At 39.1% G+C, this 19,893-nt stretch overlaps 1 protein-coding gene and 1 pseudogene across 3 annotated transcripts in view; both read left to right on the forward strand.

The window, feature by feature from the left end:
- Nucleotides 1–19,893, forward strand: part of EXOC4 (exocyst complex component 4) — a 754,902-nt gene that overhangs the window by 276,216 nt on the left and 458,793 nt on the right. The window lies entirely within an intron of this gene.
- On the forward strand, nucleotides 5,613–5,756 carry LOC125161424 (uncharacterized; annotated as a pseudogene).

Genomic DNA, 19,893 nt, shown 5'->3' on the forward strand with positions numbered 1-19,893 from the left:
TATATATTCTGGATATCCTTTTTCATTAAATACGACAAAATTATTTTCTCTCAGTTTGTTGCTCATTTTTTAAACCTTGTGTGCAATATCTATCATCATGCAAAAGTTTAAGGATTTATGTCATTAATTCTATCTATTTCTTCCTTTATAGCTTATTGGTTTTTAACCTTTTTAAAATAACCCTTCCCTGGAAAAACAGCTATGACTTGGGGACTCAGATGCCATCATGTTTTCATTCTCTTTCTCTCTTTCTTTCTCTCTATTTCTTATCTTCCTGTCTACAAGTTGGTTTCATTGTTAACTTCCTGCTGTAGACCATCCTTTTGTAAGTGGTTCCTGAGCTTTTCATCTACCCAGAAAGAGACTGATTCTTTTGCTCTTCAGTCCAAAAATCTCAGTTTGGGTCAGCTACCCTTCATGGTATCCTAGAAATGAAGTCATGCAAGAACATGGTCAGCCCCAACCAGAACCACAGGGATAAAAGTGTAGTGACTGGTAAAAGCCATCCTTAGATGCCTGCCTGCTGTAGCTTAGGTACATGGGTATGGTTCTGGGCTGTCTAGAAATTATAATTGAGCTGTTGGCCTGTGCCTGTTCCAGTTCAATGTGGTGTGCTGTTGTCCTTAGAAACCAGTAGGACAAGTACTTTCTATTTTTTTCCTTTAGAAAATATTATTGGCTGGTGTTTGTTCTTCCAGATGAAATTGAGAATTAGCATGTCAGGTTCTATTACACATCTCTTTTTTGATGGGAATATTTTGAATACATAGATATATAAGCTCAGAATTGGCTTCTTATTCTGAGACTTACTTTCTAGAATCATGGTATAACTCCATTTTTTTTCAACCTGTCTCTTTATGTTAAAGTATCTCACATGGCTGTATTAGTGTCAAATGAATATTTGCGATTTCTCCTTAACCAAATAAAGCTTCATGGAATAATTATAATTTAGGAACACATGTAAGTAAAGGAAGAAAATAAAGGTTTCCTATAGTCCTGCCACTCAGAAATAACTATTTACATTGATGTACATGATGGGGTTGCATCTTCCTTGCACAGGGGTTGAATTTTAGGATACAGAAATGGCACTTGTATCAGTTCAGAATGCATTCAATTGTACATAACAGGAAACCTGTTGATTGTAGGAGTTTATTATTCACATAAAAAGTCTGGAGATAGGCGGTTGGTTCAGTGATGCAATGAAATCAGAGCTAATTCTGTACAGTTCTTTTGGCTTTTCTCAGGTGGTCACAAGATGGCTGCTGCAATGCAGTCATTATATTCATGTTTGAGGCAAGAAGGTAAGGGATGGGATGCATCAGTTTGTCCCTTTGTTAGAAAAAGGAAGGCTCTGAGGCACCTGGGTAGCTCAGTCAGTTGAGTGTCTGACTCTTGATTTCGGCTCAGGTCACGATCTCATGTTTTGTGAGTTCGAGCCCCACATCGGGCTCTGCACTAGACGGTGTGGAACCTGCTTGGGATTCTCTGCACCTCTCCTGCTCTCTCACTCTCTCTCTCAAAATAAATCAACTTTAAAAAAAGAAAGAAAAAGGAACACATTTTCAGATAATCTCACCTTATGTCTGCTCACTTGACCATCCCTCTATGCAGATAAGGTTGACAAAAGCCAGCCTTTGGCATTTTAGCCTCTGTTGTGGTAAGTGAGGTTGGTTCTGCCTTGGATGGCCAGTCAACACTACCTGTCTTTGCAAAAAAGGTGAAAATCACCATTGAAAATATTTTAAATTGTACAAACCCAGTTTCGTACCCAAGGTAGAGATATAGAGATACCGAGATAACGTCTTAAACCAGTATTTCCCAATACCCCTTAATTAAGTCTTCTTCATCCCCCCCCCCCCCCCCCCCCGCCCCAAGGGGTTTCTAAGAAGCCTTTCTCTCTACTTGGCTACCACCTGTACAGTGCAGGACAGAGCCCTGGAAATCCTAGAAATAATTTATACTTGGTTTCCCTCAGTTTTAAATGCCATTCCTTGACTCACTGAGACTGAATTACCTTGGCCGTTGCCCAGGCGTTGGAGTGATGACTCCAGTTGTGTTTGCTCGTTTGCTTTTTACTGTTAAAAAATAGTTGAGCTTCTGTGAAGGGTGCTTTTGCTCTCTGCCAGCTCTGCTGTCCTCTTCCACGCTGCCCAGGCCCAGAGTTTGGTTTCTGCTGCCATGATAGACAAGGAGAAGGCAGCGAGAGAAGTTTCCCTGGGCCATGCCTGACCTCTGGATTAGCCTCAGGTGCCTCTCTGACTCTCGGGTTCTGTTTTCCTCAGTTCCTCTGCTTCCTGAAATTGTAGCCTTGTGCTTCTGGTTCGCGTGGTTCTCTAAATCCCATTCATCTGGCACTTCCAGACTTGTCATTGTTATTAGGTCTCATTGCTTCAGCAGTTATGGCATACCCCTGACAAATAGAGTTCTTTCTTACCTAGGAAAAATATTAGCTTTAGTTTAACCATAGCTGTTTTCTGCAAGTGTGTGAAGAGCTGGAAAATTGCAATTAGTTTCAGATAAGCACAGATGAAATATTCTTGTTTTGTACTAAGGCAACAAATTGAAAGAAGGATTGAGGGCATTGAGTCATTGTAGTGTCTAATGATACAACTAATGCATTATGGGGCTCGTGTATCATACTGGGACCTTGTTACTTATGAAACCTAAAATAAAAGGATCTTAATGTGTCCTTACTAATCCTTGTGCCTCTTAATAAGAGCTTTTAATTTTTAGTCCCGGGGTTAGTCATCACATTTTTGTACTGCTAGCCCCCCTGTGGCCAAACTCAGTACTAATTAATTTTAATAATAGACTCATTAGGAATGTGCTGGCCTACAGGGATAGGCTGGTGACTCATGAAGTCATGGGAAGAGGATGAAATCATTGTGGTCATTTCAGTGCCACTTAAAAAAAAATCAAATGGCTGTTTCAGGGCAAGGAGGACTGTTTGTGGTCAGCATTTGGGAGGTTGAGTGTTAAATTGCATTGGTTTGATGTGTACTGGTGGGTTGTCAAACTCTGCCACTGATGGTCATTTTTTAAAAAAATATTTATTTTTGAGAGAGAGAGAGAGAGCAAGAGCACACGGGGGAGGGGCAGAGATAGAGAGAGACAGAGGGTCCTAAGTGGGCTCCGTGCTGACAGCAGAGAGCCCAACTGGGGGGGCGGGCAGAGGGGGGGCTTGAACTCACAAACTGTGAGATCATGATGTGAGCCAGTCATGATCTGATTGAGCCACACAAGTGCCCCAAGAAGTGTATGTTTCTAAAGAATTAGCAAATGAGCTCTCTCATGAACATCTGTAAGCGTTGAGTTTCGTTGAGCTGCAGCCGCTATTGGCTGTGAGGTTTCCAGTTTTATTTCTCCATTGCTTCCCCATCATTATATGTCACTTTATTTCCTCTTTTCTGTTGTTGCCTGGGTCAGATGGGTTTGCTTGTATAGAACAATTAGGATGCTCTAGTTATTTTTAAGAACCTGAAGACAAGTACACTTATCTGTTAGAATGCTTCCTCCAAACACCTCTTAACAGTTGAATTGAATCTGCACCAGCTGTAGCCTCGTTATGTGTGGTTTGAGTGGGAGGTGTCTGATACATGGTATGTGTTTCCTGTCTGTGTTTTCATGGAAATGGATTTGGTAAAACTAAGTGACATCAGTTAGAAAAATGAGACAAACCCAATACTAGATGAAGACCTTGCAAATTGGGCCTTAAAACATAGTGGTTCAAATATACTTGCTCACACTTTCAACCTGAATGCAAAATTGGGTGATGGTATAAAATTGTTTAGGCACAGTTGCCAGGAATTGAATTAATTATACACTGAGACCACTCTCTTTGACACCACCCACTCTGTCTATCTGAATTTGCTGCTGAGTTACTCATTTGGGCATGATTTGTTTATTTTGGGGGGGGGGGTGGTTTCAGAGAGAAAGGTTGACAGAGGATCCAAGGTGGGGGCTCTGTGCTGACAGCAGAGAGCCCGATGTGAGGCTCGAACTCACCAACTGTGAGATCATGACCTGAGCTGAAGTCGGACGCTTAACTGACTGAGCCACCCGGGTGCCCAAATGGTTTCATTTTTTACAAGAACGTGAGTTCAGTATCATTTATGAAGGTATGCAAATGCATTGGCCTGAATGAAAGTGAAGATAATAGATTCCATTTTTTTAGCATGATTTTAATTTAGCCACATTTTCATGAATTTTAGATTTATAGCCTTCTAATGCCAGGAATTATATTTTGGGTTTGGAGTGAAGAGGGCCAAGGGCTAGACTTGAAACTCCTGTGTACTTTATCTATAATCTCTCTGGAAGTCAGAAACCAGCAGTGAGAGACACGCAAGAGGCAGTGTTGAGTGGTTATTTCATGAGCTGTAGAGGTGGGTAGTATTTAACCCATCTTCGTCTCAGTTTCTTCATCTGTATAGTGGAAACAATAATAGGACCTATCTCACAGGGTGGTTGTGAGAGTCATAGAGAAGAATACACATACAGCATGACTTAACATGTCATATGTACGTTAATAGGATTAGGATTTAACAACACTCAAATGTTCTTTCTAGTGAGTAAATTCTTAAACCACTGTAAATCAATCCTCTGAATTAAGTTTGTTGTTTTTTTTTTTAACAAGAAACATCATTTATTCGTGATGCATGATCAGTATGCATTGACTAAAGATGCATGTTGAAACTCAATTACTTGGTCTTCACCCACTAGAATATTAGCTCTAGCAGGGCAGGGACCGTGCTTGTTTTCTTCTCTCTTTTATCCTTTGTGCCTTCAACAAGGTCTTTCACATAACAGGTGCTCAGTAAATATTTGTGGAAAGAATGAAGGATGCCTGCCATTGTAAATGCTTTCAAGAAACTAGATTTAAAGGATTTTATGATTATGCATAGGTAATCTTGTTATACTGGATAATTATGTTTCTATGGATATAATAATATTGGACTAAAGATTTAGAATATTTTAAATGACAAATCTGGGCATCTCTATGGAGTCATGTAGGATGTGAAGAAAAATGGAAGTTTTCACATGTGTTTGTGTACTCCGTAAAAGTACTGATGTGAGAATAAAATCATTTGGCTTTTTTTTCTTTCTTTAAAACTTTGATACACTATGCTGCCCTAAAAAAAGCCTTCGATTTTACTATTTTGAAAAAGTCAACGTAAATAGGTAATACACCCTTATGATTCAGAATTCAAAAGTTTAAAAGTGTGCATGGTAAACATCTCCCTGTGACCCCCGTAGACCAGCCACTCTACCGTCTTTCCCACAGACAGCGGATACCTTTAGTTGCTTATGTACCATTTCAGGGATAGTTTTTGCATAAGTAAGCAAATATGTCTATATTCTTTATTCCTTTTTTGCATTGGTGATAGCACATTAGAAATACTGTTCTGAACATGGTTGTTTTCATTGGGTGTATCATGGAGTTTTCTTTCTTCTTTCCTTTTTATGGTGAGAGCATTTCATTGAACTGATAAACCAGAAGTTAGAGAACTGCTCCTCTGTTAATGGGCATTCAACTTGTTTCTGATTTTTTTCTTCTCACAAGCAGAGCTGCAATATAAATGTATGAATATAGGAGTCTCCAGACTCCACTGGGTATCGCCTCTCGGCCTTTTGGCTAAGATCAAGTGCAGACCCCACTGGTTATGCACATTTGTGATTTAATGGACACTGTCATACTGACCACCATGGTGGTTGTGCCAGCTTATAGTTTCACCAAACTAGGTTTGAAACTATTTCTTTGCATTCTTATCCATATCCATGTAATGGATATTCAGTCAATATCCATTATATTACCAAGCTCTTGACTCATTCCCTTTCTGACATGTAACAGAAACAGTGTTTTAGTTTCAATTTGTATTTTTCTTCTCAGGTTCAACTTTATATATATATATATATATATATATATATATATATATATATATGTATATACACACACACACACACACACACACACATATATATGTTTAAGAACTTTCTATATTTCCTTTTTGTGTGACCTATTTATATTATTTTGTATAATTTTTAATTAACTCATTTTCCCCCTTTTTTGTTGATTTGTAGGGATTCATTAACAGGTAAGTGAGCACTTTGAGATATGAATTTCCAGTTTTTTCCTATTGATCTTTTGACTTTCCTTACCATAGTTTTTGCCATCAGAAATGTTTGATTTTTATTCTGTTAAGTATAACAAGCTTTTCTTCTTTGGATTCTTTGTGACTCAATTACAAAAGAGTTCTACTGGCTGAGGTTATAATGTGAGGAATTTTCTCATTATCTCTTTCGTTACTTTTATGTTTAATTTTTTTACACTCAAATTTTCAATCCGCATGGAAATTATCCAAATATAAATGATGGAAAAATCATTTGACTTCTGCTTTGATTTTGCTTTATTTGTGATCTCACCAAGTCACCTAATTTTTATTGAGTACATTTACATGCAAGAAACCTTGCTGCACACCCTCTTACTGGGGACCTTATAGCTTAGTAGGATTGATAGGATTTCCAAATCAAATTATACAAATAATAACACAACAAGTGTGATCAGTTCAATGGTAGAGATGTTTGGGAATGCAAAGAAAAGAGTGCTTAATTTTTTCTGCATATAAGAAGGGACAGGACTCCTAAAGAAATATGCAGATCATAATAATTTTTGAACCAATTAGTGTCTCAAAGCAATTTCATTTTATGAGATGCTCATTGAAAGATTGATTTAGAAGAACAGGTACAGTCTGAATTCTGAGAATGTTGAGTGTGTGGTATGAGTAGATTAATGATATGATTCACATTGATAAGCCTGGCATCCCTAGTGATATAATTTTTAGCTAAGAAAAAAAAAAGAAGAAGAAAATAACTAGGGAAACAAATTTGAGAGAGCCAGTTTTCAAGATGAGGGAGAAGATGGCACTATAGGAACAGTAACATACCAACTTTATGCATTTGGAACTCCCTTTGAGAAAGAACCAAGAATAATTAGCTAAGGTTTAATTTTTTTCAAGGTCAATATATCAGTAAGAAGGAGCTCAGATAACTAGAAAGGTGACAGTAAGTTGTGAGGCGATGGAGGAAGAGAAGCTTAATGATGTGGGGAAATGTGTAATACTTGGTGCAAGAAGAGAAAGTAAGCAGAGAGTTTTCCGTCACGCCACAGGACTTGAATGAAGGGGGCGTCAGTGATGTTCAAAGGACACGAATGATGTCTAAAGGACACGAATGAGAGAACAGCTTAAGTTTTGAACATAAGATGAAACGTGTAAGTTGACGTAACTTTCAGAAAAGTGAAGGAAATTTGATGTCAGGTACCAGCAGGTAGTTGCTGTCATTTGCAAAAGGAAGCAAACCGTTTGCAAAGCGGAGTAGAGATTGTGACTTTACAGTGAAGCATGCATTATTAACCCACTGTTTTACAAGAATAAACAGTGAAGAAGACCCAGCACTGGGGGAATAAACTCCAAATGTATATGGAGTAGATTATGTTTCAAATATATGTATATATATGTGTATATATGTATGTACACATATATGTATATATGTATGTATATATGTATATATATGTATGTATATGTTCATATATATGTATATGTGTATGTATATAGGTACACACACAGATATGGTAAAGCATTGAGTTTTGTTCTCAGAGAGCCAAAAGAAGTATGAAGTACCTAATAATGCTTCAGTTTGGGGCACAATCTTTTGCATTTTATGCATGAAGATTAATATTCTTTTGTACTCAAACCCTCAGGTTTACAGGCTTCTCTTAGTGAATGTGTGGTGACTGCTAGAGAGTCTATACTTTTGCACACCTAATATTTTACATTTATGTCTCAACTGGAACATATTTATGAGACCTGTGTGCTTATCAGCAGTACGCACACTTGTTTTGCTGTGCACCACTAATTTTGATAAGATAACGCCAAAATGCAAGAAAATATCAAATAGTTGCCTAACTGTGCCAAGATGGCAGTGTTGCTGACATTGAATTGTGAGCGGGCAGGAAAGCCTTCTGTGGATTAACTGGAAAGATCTGACAGTGTATATAAGTCAGCTTAGTGGTGTCACTATATAATATGTGATATATGGCGCTGTATAGATGTTGACGTCCTCATGTACGTAGAACCTCTGCAGACTTTTCGTACTATGGGGGAATAAGGCCTCCATATGTCTTTAGACTGGGGTTCGGGAATCTAAGGTTGTACAGCCTTAGCAGCTAATGATCACCTGGTTTAGTCACATTATTTTATAGTTTCGGAGAGTAAAACCTAAAGAAGTTGTTTTTGTTTTTTTGTTTTTTGGTTTTTGTTTTTTCCTGAAGGGATAAGGCAGATTGGGTGGCAGAGATGTGATTAACAGTCAGGTTTTCTGATGGGCTTCACTGGTTTTCCTCAGCACGCGTTGCTACTTTGCCATACTGGTTTTCAATTTCAGTGTACCCCAAGTAATTCTTGGCGAAGATAGAGATTCCTGGTCTCCAACTCAGAGATGTTCTGATTTGGCAGGACTGATATCTGGGCCTAAGAATCTATATATTAAAAAAAATTTGTTTAAACATTTTTTGAAGTGTGTTTATTTTGAGAAGACAGAGCAAGTGAGGGGCAGAGAGAGAGGAGAGAAAATCCCAAGCAGGCACTGTCAGCACAGAGCCTGATGAGGGGGCTTGAGCCCGCAATCCATTAGGTCATGACCTGAGTCGAAACCAAGAGTCAGATGCTTAACCTACTGAGCCACCCAGATCCCCCCCAAGAATCTATATTTTGAAGTATCCACTCAGATGAAGATGGTATTTGCGCCATACTTTGCGAAGGGTGGCCCATGTCATGCATGAAGCCGGAGTACATAGATGTTATATATCCATGGTCACGCATGTAGGAAGTGGTAAAACCAAGACTCTTTCCCATTCCTCAGTATCTTTTTGCTGTGTGGCTTTGATGTTAGGGAAAGGGAAGTGACTGACTCCCGCTAGAGGTTGGGCACAAGATGCAGCAAGCAGCTGAAATCAACATAACCCACCGCTCAGGGTGATGTATGCTTGCTAATAACCAAAGTACAGTTGCCCAACATGAGCCACCTTTATACAGGCATTTAAAAGAAGTAACGCTATGATAACTAATGCTTTCAACCACAATTTATTTTGAAACTGATTAGAGACGCTGATTTTTAAATATTGGCATCTCCATGCTTTCCAGTCATTCTCCTATTGAACATCTTGGGTAGCCTTCCCCTCCTAGACGCTGGACTTTAGAATTGTTTAAGAACTCTGCCTTTACAGTTCCTGGAACATACAACTTCAATATATAAATAATTAAGGAACATTATTAAAGTGATGAGAGTAATTGCTTCTTGTGTCTGTAGGTCATGTAGTACATGTTTCTCTTCACAAGAGAGACAAGTGTGAGCCCTTGGAGTGACCAGATGAGCCCCTTTGGTGGTCCCTGCAGGCCAAATGTCATCAGACAGAAGGGAGCTAGTGAGAGTGGAAATTGCTAGTAAAAATGAATCCTTTAGAAGGAAGGATAATGAAAAATTAGAATTCACTGAGAAAGTAGATACGGAGATTTTCTGTTTTGCCAAGTCGTTGGGTGAAAATAAACCAGAAGATGGTTGAGAGAATCTAATGGAAAAGGCAGTAGTGTTCATGAGAGGAGAATTTAAGTGCCAGCGGATGTTGAAGAAACCAGGACGTTATTTGAATGGCTATACTTGTTTGTGTTCAGAGGTACTTTAACACAACATCCCAGTCTGTTTTCTTTTGTTTCTGCCACCTTCACAGGCTAAATTCTTGTCTAGAGGGCTGTCTAAATTTTTCCTCCAGATTTGTAGCACTGCAAACAGTAAATCAGAATCCTAGCACTGAATAATTGAACAGGCTAAAACATGAGCCTGCCTGGAAAAGAAGACTGGAACTGAAAAATCAATAAGGTTAGGAAAAAACTTACAAAAGCTTTGCTCAATATAAAATAGCAATAAATCAAGAATAATAAACAATCAAATTGTTTGGATAATCGTTGTACTTTGAACAACATAAGCAAAAAAATTGATAGTTTTTGTGTGCGTATATGAAAAATCCCTAGCATTTGAAAGGTTGCAGAAGAATAAAGGAAGTACAAACAAAAAGGTACATGAAAGGAATTCCTTCTGGCATAACAAAAATCACTTTAGTAAAATAAAATAGTAAACTTTAAGGAAGATAGGTTACTGATTTGAAGAGCTGCTAGGATTCTGGGGAAGCTTTTGGGACATCTCTAAATGTCATCTCGCTGAAACAGCATGATTTTGATTTCTGATTGATAGTCCAGGAACAATGGTATTTGAATATGATCTATAGTGACTTAAGGCTTATGACTCAGTCTCTTTCTCATAACTTCTAGAAATTCAACAATTTAATAAACTCACGTCCCCACTATGAAAATGGGGAGTTTGGGTTTGTTTGTTTTTTTTGTTTGGTTTGGTTTTAGGGCTTTATTTATTTATTTATTTTCTTCCAATAGGAGAGGGCTGAAAACAAGGCCCTGATGCCCTTGGGGTGAGCTTTGTAGGTAGCTGCTGGGAGCAGAAGCCTGTTTAGGGAGTGAATGGGAGTTGGGAGCTGGGAATGGGGCCTTGGAACATCAACTTAAAGAATTTTGCTGTGAAGAAAACAAAAGATGACTTTTTTTTTTTAAAGGTGTGAGAGGGTCAGGCAGCTTGAATTCTAAGCTAGGGCCAGTGGTGATGGAGATGTTGAGGTGAAGAGAAAGGGGTATACCGTGGACCATTGCCCTGGGTGAGCCTGAGATGGAGGGGGGCAGCAGGGTTTCGGGGTGCCGGCAGGAAGGAGCAGACTGGGAAATAATCTAATTTTAAATTTTTCGGTTAGACACCTTCCACTTACCAGGAAGCCCTAGCCACATTCTAAGGTAATATTTAGGGATATGACCATATGATAAAGCATAGATAGATAGATAGATAGATAGATAGATAGATAGATAAATTGAAAACTGTACCAATTCTGAAACAAAAGAGTATGGTCATATGTAGCTACAATAATATATGAATAGTTAGATCTTGAATATAGTTAACACTGTTGACTTTGAAGTTTCTGATTAATTAAAAAAAAAGCCAATACTAGTCTATGATGTATGTGATACTCATAACTTCCCATGGAATATTAGAGCTGGGGGGCACCTGGGTGGTTCAGTCAGTTAAGTGTCAGACTTCGGCTTGGGCCATGGTCTCACGGTTCGTGAGTTTGGTCCCCGCGTGGGGCTCCTCACTGGCAGTGCAGACACTGCTTGGGATATTCTCTCGCTCACTCGCTCGCTCAAATTAAATAAGTAAACTTAAAGATAAGAATATTAGAGAAGTGAGTTGACTGGTTATTGACAAAGACAAGGAGGAACTTAGGTATTCTGGGCACCAGTCCAGAGAACCATAGAGCTACTTCTGAGAATGGAAGAAGGACCAGATGCGGTGACACGACAGATAGTGCTTCAGTCTCCTCCTCTCTGGCAGGTCTTCACCTCTGCTCTTCTACTTGAGTCCATCTGAGGAATTGCAAGGGCAAGTCCAACACTGGGGATTCAGGGGCCCAGGAAGCTTGTGGTGATGTGCCCCACCATATGCAGTCCTGCAGAAGTTCATGGACTCAGAGTCCTTAACTGCCAACCTTGGGTTTTGCTGCAAGCCCTAAAGTTGCATGTTCCTGTGTTGAGCATGAAGTAAAGATGTTGGGATGTAACTTCTGCTGCGAAGAGAGATTCTTCAGCCTTGTAAAAATTTAAAATCCCTTCGGTTATGTTATAGTTATTTCCAGGTGTTATTTAGCACGTATATGTGCCCTCAAAGTACTTCTTAATATCATTGGTTATTAGGTAAGATTTCTGATAAGTTGTTCTTACTAGTAGTTTGGATAATTACATATTGTTATTTATAACCAGTATCTGACAGGAGTAAGTAGAAAGTGTATAGTATAGTGACGTGGCTCTGGATCTTGAATGGAATCAGAGGCGCGCGTGTGTGTGTGCGTGTGTGTGTGCACACATATATAATTCTACGTAGTCCCATATTATGATTATACATGCAATGTATACGTATGTAAAATCTATATACATACATGTCATTTAAATATTTATACATATACTGATACACACACACACACACACACTTCTTTAAATATTTAGGGAGAGATTAGACTGAGTTAGATTATAAACTTTGAAACCAGATTGTAAGCTCCTTGAGAGTAGGCATTTTTTTTTTTAATGTTTTATTTATTTTTGAGACAGAGAGAGACAGAGCATGAATGGGGGAGGGGCAGAGAGAGAGGGAGACACAGAATCGGAAGCAGGCTCCAGGCTCTGAGCCATCAGCCCAGAGCCTGATGCGGGGCTCGAACTCACGGACCGCGAGATCGTGACCTGGCTGAAGTCGGACGCCCAACCGACTGCGCCACCCAGGCGCCCCGAGAGTAGGCATTTTTTAAGTTATCTTGTTGCATCTCTCGCTTAATGGACACTAAAAATACTTGCTGATTGCTCTGATTTTATTACCAAGTATGGTGGACATTTTTCCTAAAGAACAGGGCTCTGTGTGTGTAGTCAGTCAGTCAGTTTGTCTAAAGGGCTGCTGACATGCCGCCACTGATAACTGTCTTTATCCTGAAGTGTCTGCTCTTTGCTTGTATGAGACATGAAGCTCATGGTCAGCATAGCCATTGCTTCTCTGAAATGTAAATATCCTCACTCTTGTTAATGTCGTACTTTGATCTCATGCTGGCTGCTCTCCTTTTCTTCATTTTTTTTTCATTACAGCTTTGCCTCTGCCCTTTACACCCAAATGCATCTGAAAAGATATCACCTGCAGAGATGCTATTTGGTGAAGATTTGGAACCTCTTAAGAGTTAAAATATCGCCCTTTATCTTCAGTGGTGATAACAAATGTTTTAGAACCAACTTTTTGGAAGGAATAGTACAATAAAGATGATGAAATAGGTACTATCCATAAAAATTAGTGTGCTCCTATATTACCTATATCAGTGAAGTGCTCACCGATAATCAGATAATTATATTTGGTTATATACATTTGTTGAAAAGAAAGAGGTGGGCTTAATTCTTAGCTAAAAAAGTTTTAAAGTGGGGCACCTGGGTAGCTTAGTCAGTTAAGCATCCGACTTCAGCTCAGGTCACGATCTCATGGTTCCTGAGTTTGGGTCCCGCATCAGGCTCTGCACTGACAGCTCAGAGCCTGGAGCCTGCTTCACATTCTGTGTCTCCCTCTCTCTCTGTCCCTCCCCCATTTTCACACGCTCATGCTCACTCGCTCTCTCTTTCTCTCTCTCTTTCTCTCTCTCCCCCCCCAATAAATAAAGAAACATAAAAAAAAATTAAAAATCACCTTTTAAATTGATCCCCCCACCCCCCGTTCCCCGGGGAAATCAGTATGTGTCCAATCACATGTACTCTTGAAGGTACCACATTTCTTTTGTCCCCTAGATCTTTCTAGAACTAGATCCCTTAGAACTTTCATATCTTGTCATTTCCTCTTTCATTTAGATTCACCTCTTGTGACTCCTAATCTCACTGCTACCACCTTGTCCAAGTTTTCATTACCTTGCACTGAGTTATATATACCTAATGATATCTCTCTTAATCCTGACCCATCTGTACAGTGCATTTTTCAGCGCAGATTAGTTTCACCTCGAGTATGGGCATGATCACAAAGTAGACGGGAGTTTTTTTGCTTTGTAGTGGAACATTAACTTTGGAAGAGCTCTCCTCACCTTAAAATTATGGAGCCATAGAGCTTACAATACTACTTTAGATGTTGAGCACATGTAATAAATGTCTCAAGAATTGGCACAGTTGCCTTGATTTAAAAATCGTGTTTTGGTGGTAGGGGATGGGAATAGGATGGCTGTAGGGGGGTCAGTTCAGTATGTTCCCTGTCCAGAGGGAACCAGTTCTGGGAATGAGTAGACAATTTCTTGAATTTACAGTTGTAATGAGCGCAGTAGAGCAAAGAGGGTTTATATCATAGTGGCTCCAATCTCCTTTCATGCTTCTTTGGTGCCCAGCGTTCAATTCAGATACATTCTGGTGAGTGCTTCTAACAGTTCTCTAATTTTCCTGTTTCCTTTCTTCACCTCCAGGTTCATCTTAAATGAACTTCTCCTGGGTCCCATAAGGCCAGTCTGTTTTTGCATTCCTCAGTTCTGATTTCTTTTGGCAGGAAGATGAGATGTGGTTGACAGATTATATCTGAAAAGGGCTTTGGTAATTGCTCGTTCTGTTCGGTGACTGTGTGGCTGACAGATGGGGCACAGTGAATACCGAGAGTGTTCTGGACCTCCACATACTTCTTCAGCTCACGAGCGGCGAGCACTGCCAGCATTTTTGTTATTATCTATCAGCATATTTAAAAAGAATTGCTTGGATCTTTACATCTTCTTTGAACCTATAACTAAATCACGTTTATGGCTAGGTTCTCTCCCACCTCTTCGACTCCCTCCTCATTATGTATTTTTTGGAATAGACGAAATTCTCAAGATGTTAGTGCAGGCTGGCATGAATGGGTGCCAACAGCTCTTACAGACTTGTTAAAAGATTTATTTTTTGCCTGCGAATTACACATATGGCCTAGAATGATAATATTAGGATCTGTGTTGGTTGAGATAATTGGCAGATCACACCTTAAGAAAAGTGATTGGTTGGCTTGTCTCTTTCATTTTAATCTGCTGTCTCCATCACAGTCAAATTACCATTATGTAGTGTATTACTATGCCGGTTTAAAAAACTTATTTAACCCATTTATAGGGGGCATCTGTTAGTTGAGCTTGAATTATTTAAAACATTCTCTTACGTTGGCCCATTTGGTAACCGCCAGCAAAGTCAAAATGAGCAAAGAGGGGGATCCCAATAATCCCAGGTCTATAAAGATGGTTACTTAAGGAGGTGACAGTTAGCATCCAGATAACGCTAGAGGTAATCTCATTCAGACTCCGTAGAAAAATAAGCCAAAACTGAGAAATGGGACCTCTGGGTACCAATGTGGAGACTAGGTCTTGAGTGTGCTGTTGGAGAGGTAACCATGAGGCCTTTGCCTCCGTGCAGCCCTTATATATATAACACAGCAAGTCTTGGTAGAAGTCCTTGAGATGCAGAGCAGATTAATTCATCTGTTTAACTTCAGTGATGACAGATGAGAGGATGACCTTCGAAATATCCGTAGTTCTGATAATTATTCATTTAACCTTTGTGTAAACACTGGAGTTGTACTACACCAGTCTTGTAACACCTAATTCTTGTGATGGGGATGATGATTATTTCTGCTTATTAAAAAATGCTAAAATTAAATTAACTTAGTTTTCATGTTTTCTTTTCTGTTACCGTATGCATGTGAGTGCTGCATGAGAGAGAGAGAGAAAAACATATGCTCAGGTTTGGAGATTAATTTTCATATCTTAATGAGTGGAAGAAGATGTTCCTACTCACAGGCACAGAAGCTGGACTTGGAAGTCTCTTTTACAATGTAGTTTAAAGATAGACATAATCGGGACACCCGAATGCCTTGGTCGGTTAAGTGTCTGACTTCAGCTCAAGTCATGATCTTGCAGTTCGTGAGTTTGAGCCCTGCATCAGGTGCTCTGCTGACAGCTCAGAGCCTGGAGCCTGCTTTGGATTCTGTGTCTCCTTCTCTCTCTGCCCCTCCCCCACTCGTGCTCTGTCTCCCTCTCTCTGAAAAATAAAAACATTAAAAAAATCTTTTTAAAAAGATAGACATAATCAAAAAATAAAGTATACACGCGACGGAGCTGGGATATACCTTTGTTAAAGTTGGGATAATATTTAGATTAGAAAAGTAGAATATGTTACCTCCCCTTGCCTTCAAATATTTACTCGCTGCATCCGTCAGACTTTAGGAAGCTAGCAAATACATGATGTAATAACAAACTTGTATATCTTTCTTTCTCCTTCAACTTAATAATATTTTTCTCCCAGAAAAAATTTTTTTGTTCCACGAAAAAAATTTTGAACTCTAAAAATTTTGAACTCTAAATTCCTGGACCACCATCGAAAACATTTTCATTCTCTTCCTGGTACTAATTTGTCCTAAAATAATTGTTGCCGCATTTATTCCAGTGATTACTGTGCAGTTAGAAGATGTCTTGGAAAATGTCTAGAGTGTTTTACAGAAGCGAGAACTGAGGCTCTCAAAAGTTAAAGCGACTTGTTTGACATTGCACAACAAATTACGTCACAGAGTCCAGAGAAGGAACCTAGATCTCTTTGTTCTTTCTCAGGACTCTCTTGTGGTTTATGTTAGTCCCATTGCATCTCAGTTTGAGTAAATTGCCTGTAAGAGTCAAGAGGATGCAGTTTTTAGTCTACCGATTATTATCAATGTCGTCATCCATGTTGTAATAATCGAATTATACAGTTCAAATTTGTTACTTCCTTGGGCCTTATATACTCAATACATATTTGTTGACTGACTGAAACTGGTAGTTTTGTTTTACATATGCAATTTTTCTGACCCCCCCCCCCGAAAAACCCATTAAAATAAAAAAAAAAAAACCAAGATGGATCCCTCTGATTATTTGGAAGTACATTGCATAGTAAGATACCAGTACAATGACATTATGCAAGTTAAGTGTTCATAGTTGGAGATAAATCAGCATAGTAGAGATTCTAGATTTTGAAAATTGTACAGGTGTTTCTTTCATAACCCCCTCACCCCAAATAGGTAAATGTAAATTTTTTCCAACTCGTTGTACATGTGAAATTGTTATTCTTACAGGCTTAATGTGTTGAAATTAAAATACATAAGTAATGGAGTTACCAAATTGAATTCAAAGGAAAGGAAGTCGATGGTTCTCTATCCTGCTTTTGGCCACATTTCTCCCTTTGAAATCAGTTTCACCTCTCATCAGATATTTGGTGAGATTTTCATGACTTACCTGTCCATCCTAAGTCCATAGAAAGGAATATTTTTACCTTACTTGATGCTCCAAAACCTTGAGTGCAGTTCCCAGATTTCTGATTATTTATCAGGCAACTAAAATTCCAGCCTCTTGGGCTGCCTGAGTGGTCCAGTCACTTAAGCATCTGACTTTTGATTTCAGCTCAGGTCATGATCTCATGGTTTGTGAGATGGAGTCCCACATTAGGCTCTGGGCTGACACCACAGAGCCTTCTTGGGATTCTCTCTCCCCCACTCTTCTCTGCCAGTCCCCTGCTCATGTTTGTGTGTGTGCGTGCTCTCTCTCTCTCTCTCTCAAAATAAATAAATAAACATTTAAGAAAAAATAAAATTCCAGCCTCTTGTTTTCCACTCACAAGATTTTGAACTTAACGAATATATTTTTTGTATCTCAGAATCAGTGAGAATCAGAATTTTTCATAGAATTTTAGCCATTATATTTCTTATCACCATGGCTAACTTGCAAATAATAACATGATTTTAAAAGTATATAACCTGATGCGGTGACATATTCTGTGTAGATCTTTGAATCGATAGGTTATTTGTCTCTTTGCATGAAAATGTGTTGCTTCACTTTGGGGGACTACCAATTTGCATAAATGTATTTGCAACTGGAAATGGAAGGAATGTGCAATTAGTTTTATAAAACAGTTGGTATGGCTGTCAAAGTTCTTAAAATGTTTTGCAATGTTAGAGCTGGAGTGTCCCAGGGCTTGAAAGAGAAAGCAGAGAAACAAAGCTTTGATAACATTGTCTTCTCCTGGTTCTCCTGGGCTTGTCGTGAGGAACAGGTGTTGGAGGTGGTTTTGAAATTAGTTTGGAATCCTGAGAAATAAAAACAACTCTTTCAGAGGCTTAGGGTAAAATGACTTTGGAATACCACTGTTGACTCTGCCCCCATCTGAGAAAACGTTGCTTCTGTTCAGTAGCTCTTGTTAACCTGAAAAACTCTAGGATTACATAAATAATGAATGGGCCCACAATGCGTTGGTTTTTGTAATGTAGATGAAGGTAAGATGTCTTGTCAGGGTTGAAATTTGCATATTAGAATAATTCAGTTATCTTACCATGTTCTTTAAAGAAATAAATGCCTATGAATATTCATGTATTCAATTAAAATATTAATGGTATACTGATACTTGAGTTTTGGGTCTCTAGTCATCCATAAAGAGTTTCATTTAAAGTTGATTAACAGTGAAGGGATAGTTCAGCATAAAGTATAATATATTAGTTTTTTGTCTCTGAAATGAAAATGTAGTACCTGACATGAGTAAATGATTTGTTTATCCTTGCCATGTATCATTTCTTTTGATAAGAAATGGGCACTGACAGAGTATGAATATCTTTTGGTGCCCGAGTACTCTTTTTGGTTTGTTTAAACACTACTATTTACCTGTGTTTTGTAGCTGGGATTTTCTTTAATTGCTTCATTGACTTTTAAATTTTCACTTATTTTTAATTGTGGCGATACACACATAACATAAAATTTGCCAATGTTATCAGGTACATTCACCATCATCCATCTCCAGAGATTTTTCATCCTCCCCAACTGAAGCGCTATAGGTATGAAACACTAACACTCCATGACCCCCTCCTCTAAGCAACCACCATTCTAATTTCTGTCTCTTTGAATTTGACTAGTCTAGTTACCTCCTGTACGTGGGCCCATAGTATTTGTCTCTTGTGACTGGTATATTTCACTTGACATGCTGTCCTCAGGGTTTATTCTTGTTGTAGCAGGTGCCAGAACTTCGTTCCTTTTCAAGGCTGCATGATACTACATACTGCATTGTATGTGATACCAAATTTTGTTTATCCATTCATTTATCTGATGGATGTTTTATTTGCTTCTTGCTTTTGGCTATGTAGATAATAATATATCGATGTTGTGATTAATGCTGCTGTGAACACGGGTGTACAAATAGCTCTCGGAGATCCTGCTTTCCCTTCCTTTGGAAATAAACCCAGAAGTGCAATGACTGGGTCATATGGTAATTCTCTTTATATTTTTTTATGGAATTGCCATACTATTTTCCATTTTCCATTACCACTGGTGGTACACATGGGTTCCAATTTCTCCACAGCCACACCAACACTCGCTATTTTCTGTTTTTAGGTTTTTTAAAAAATGTTTATTTATTTTGAGAGCAAGTGAGTGAGCATGAGTGGGAGAAGGGCAGAGAGAGAGAGAGAGAGGGAGAGAGAGAATCCCAAGCAGGCTCCTTGCCATCAGCTCAGAGCCTGACGTGGGCCTCCATTTCATGACCGAGAGATCATGATCTGAGCCAAAATCAAAAGTTAGATACTTAACCGACTGAGCCACCCAGGTGCCCCCTGTTTATAGATTTTAAGTTATGTAGAGATTCCAAGCAGTACAGAAAGGTGTAAAGTAAAATTGAAACTCCTTCACTCCCCCTGACTGATTGGGTGGGGGAAGGCGAACATGTAAAGGACAGGAAGGAGCGTTGAGGTGAGTGTTGGCCTGGGAACTTGGGTGGTCGAGCGTCCAGTTTGGGGGGAAGAAACCCAGGTTGTAGAGATGAGGCATTCGGATTACTGAATTTGAAATGTCCGAGACATTTAGATGAAATCTCAAGTTTGGGAGAGAGGTCAGGGCTCTATTAGCAGGCTTTTATTAGCATTCAGGTGGTAGTTGATGCCCTGATGGTGCATTTGATCATTCAGGGTGAGGGTTAAGAAGAGCAAAGAATTGGAGAACAGAATCTTGGGGGCCTCTCAAGTTAGGGATGTATGGAGGTGGAGGAGAGCATATTAAACTACAATCATAGTCATCATCTCCCTTAAAACCTTCTCTTCCTAAATTTCCCTGTTCTCCCAAGATAGCAGCATTAGCAATGTAGTTAGAATCCAAAATGGCAAGTCCTCTCTGGTGGTTGGTTGTCTTTGCCTCATCTCTTACCCAGTTCT

Source organism: Prionailurus viverrinus, chromosome A2 (genome assembly GCF_022837055.1).
Source record: "Prionailurus viverrinus isolate Anna chromosome A2, UM_Priviv_1.0, whole genome shotgun sequence".
In the NCBI taxonomy this organism is placed as follows: Eukaryota; Metazoa; Chordata; class Mammalia; order Carnivora; family Felidae; genus Prionailurus; species Prionailurus viverrinus.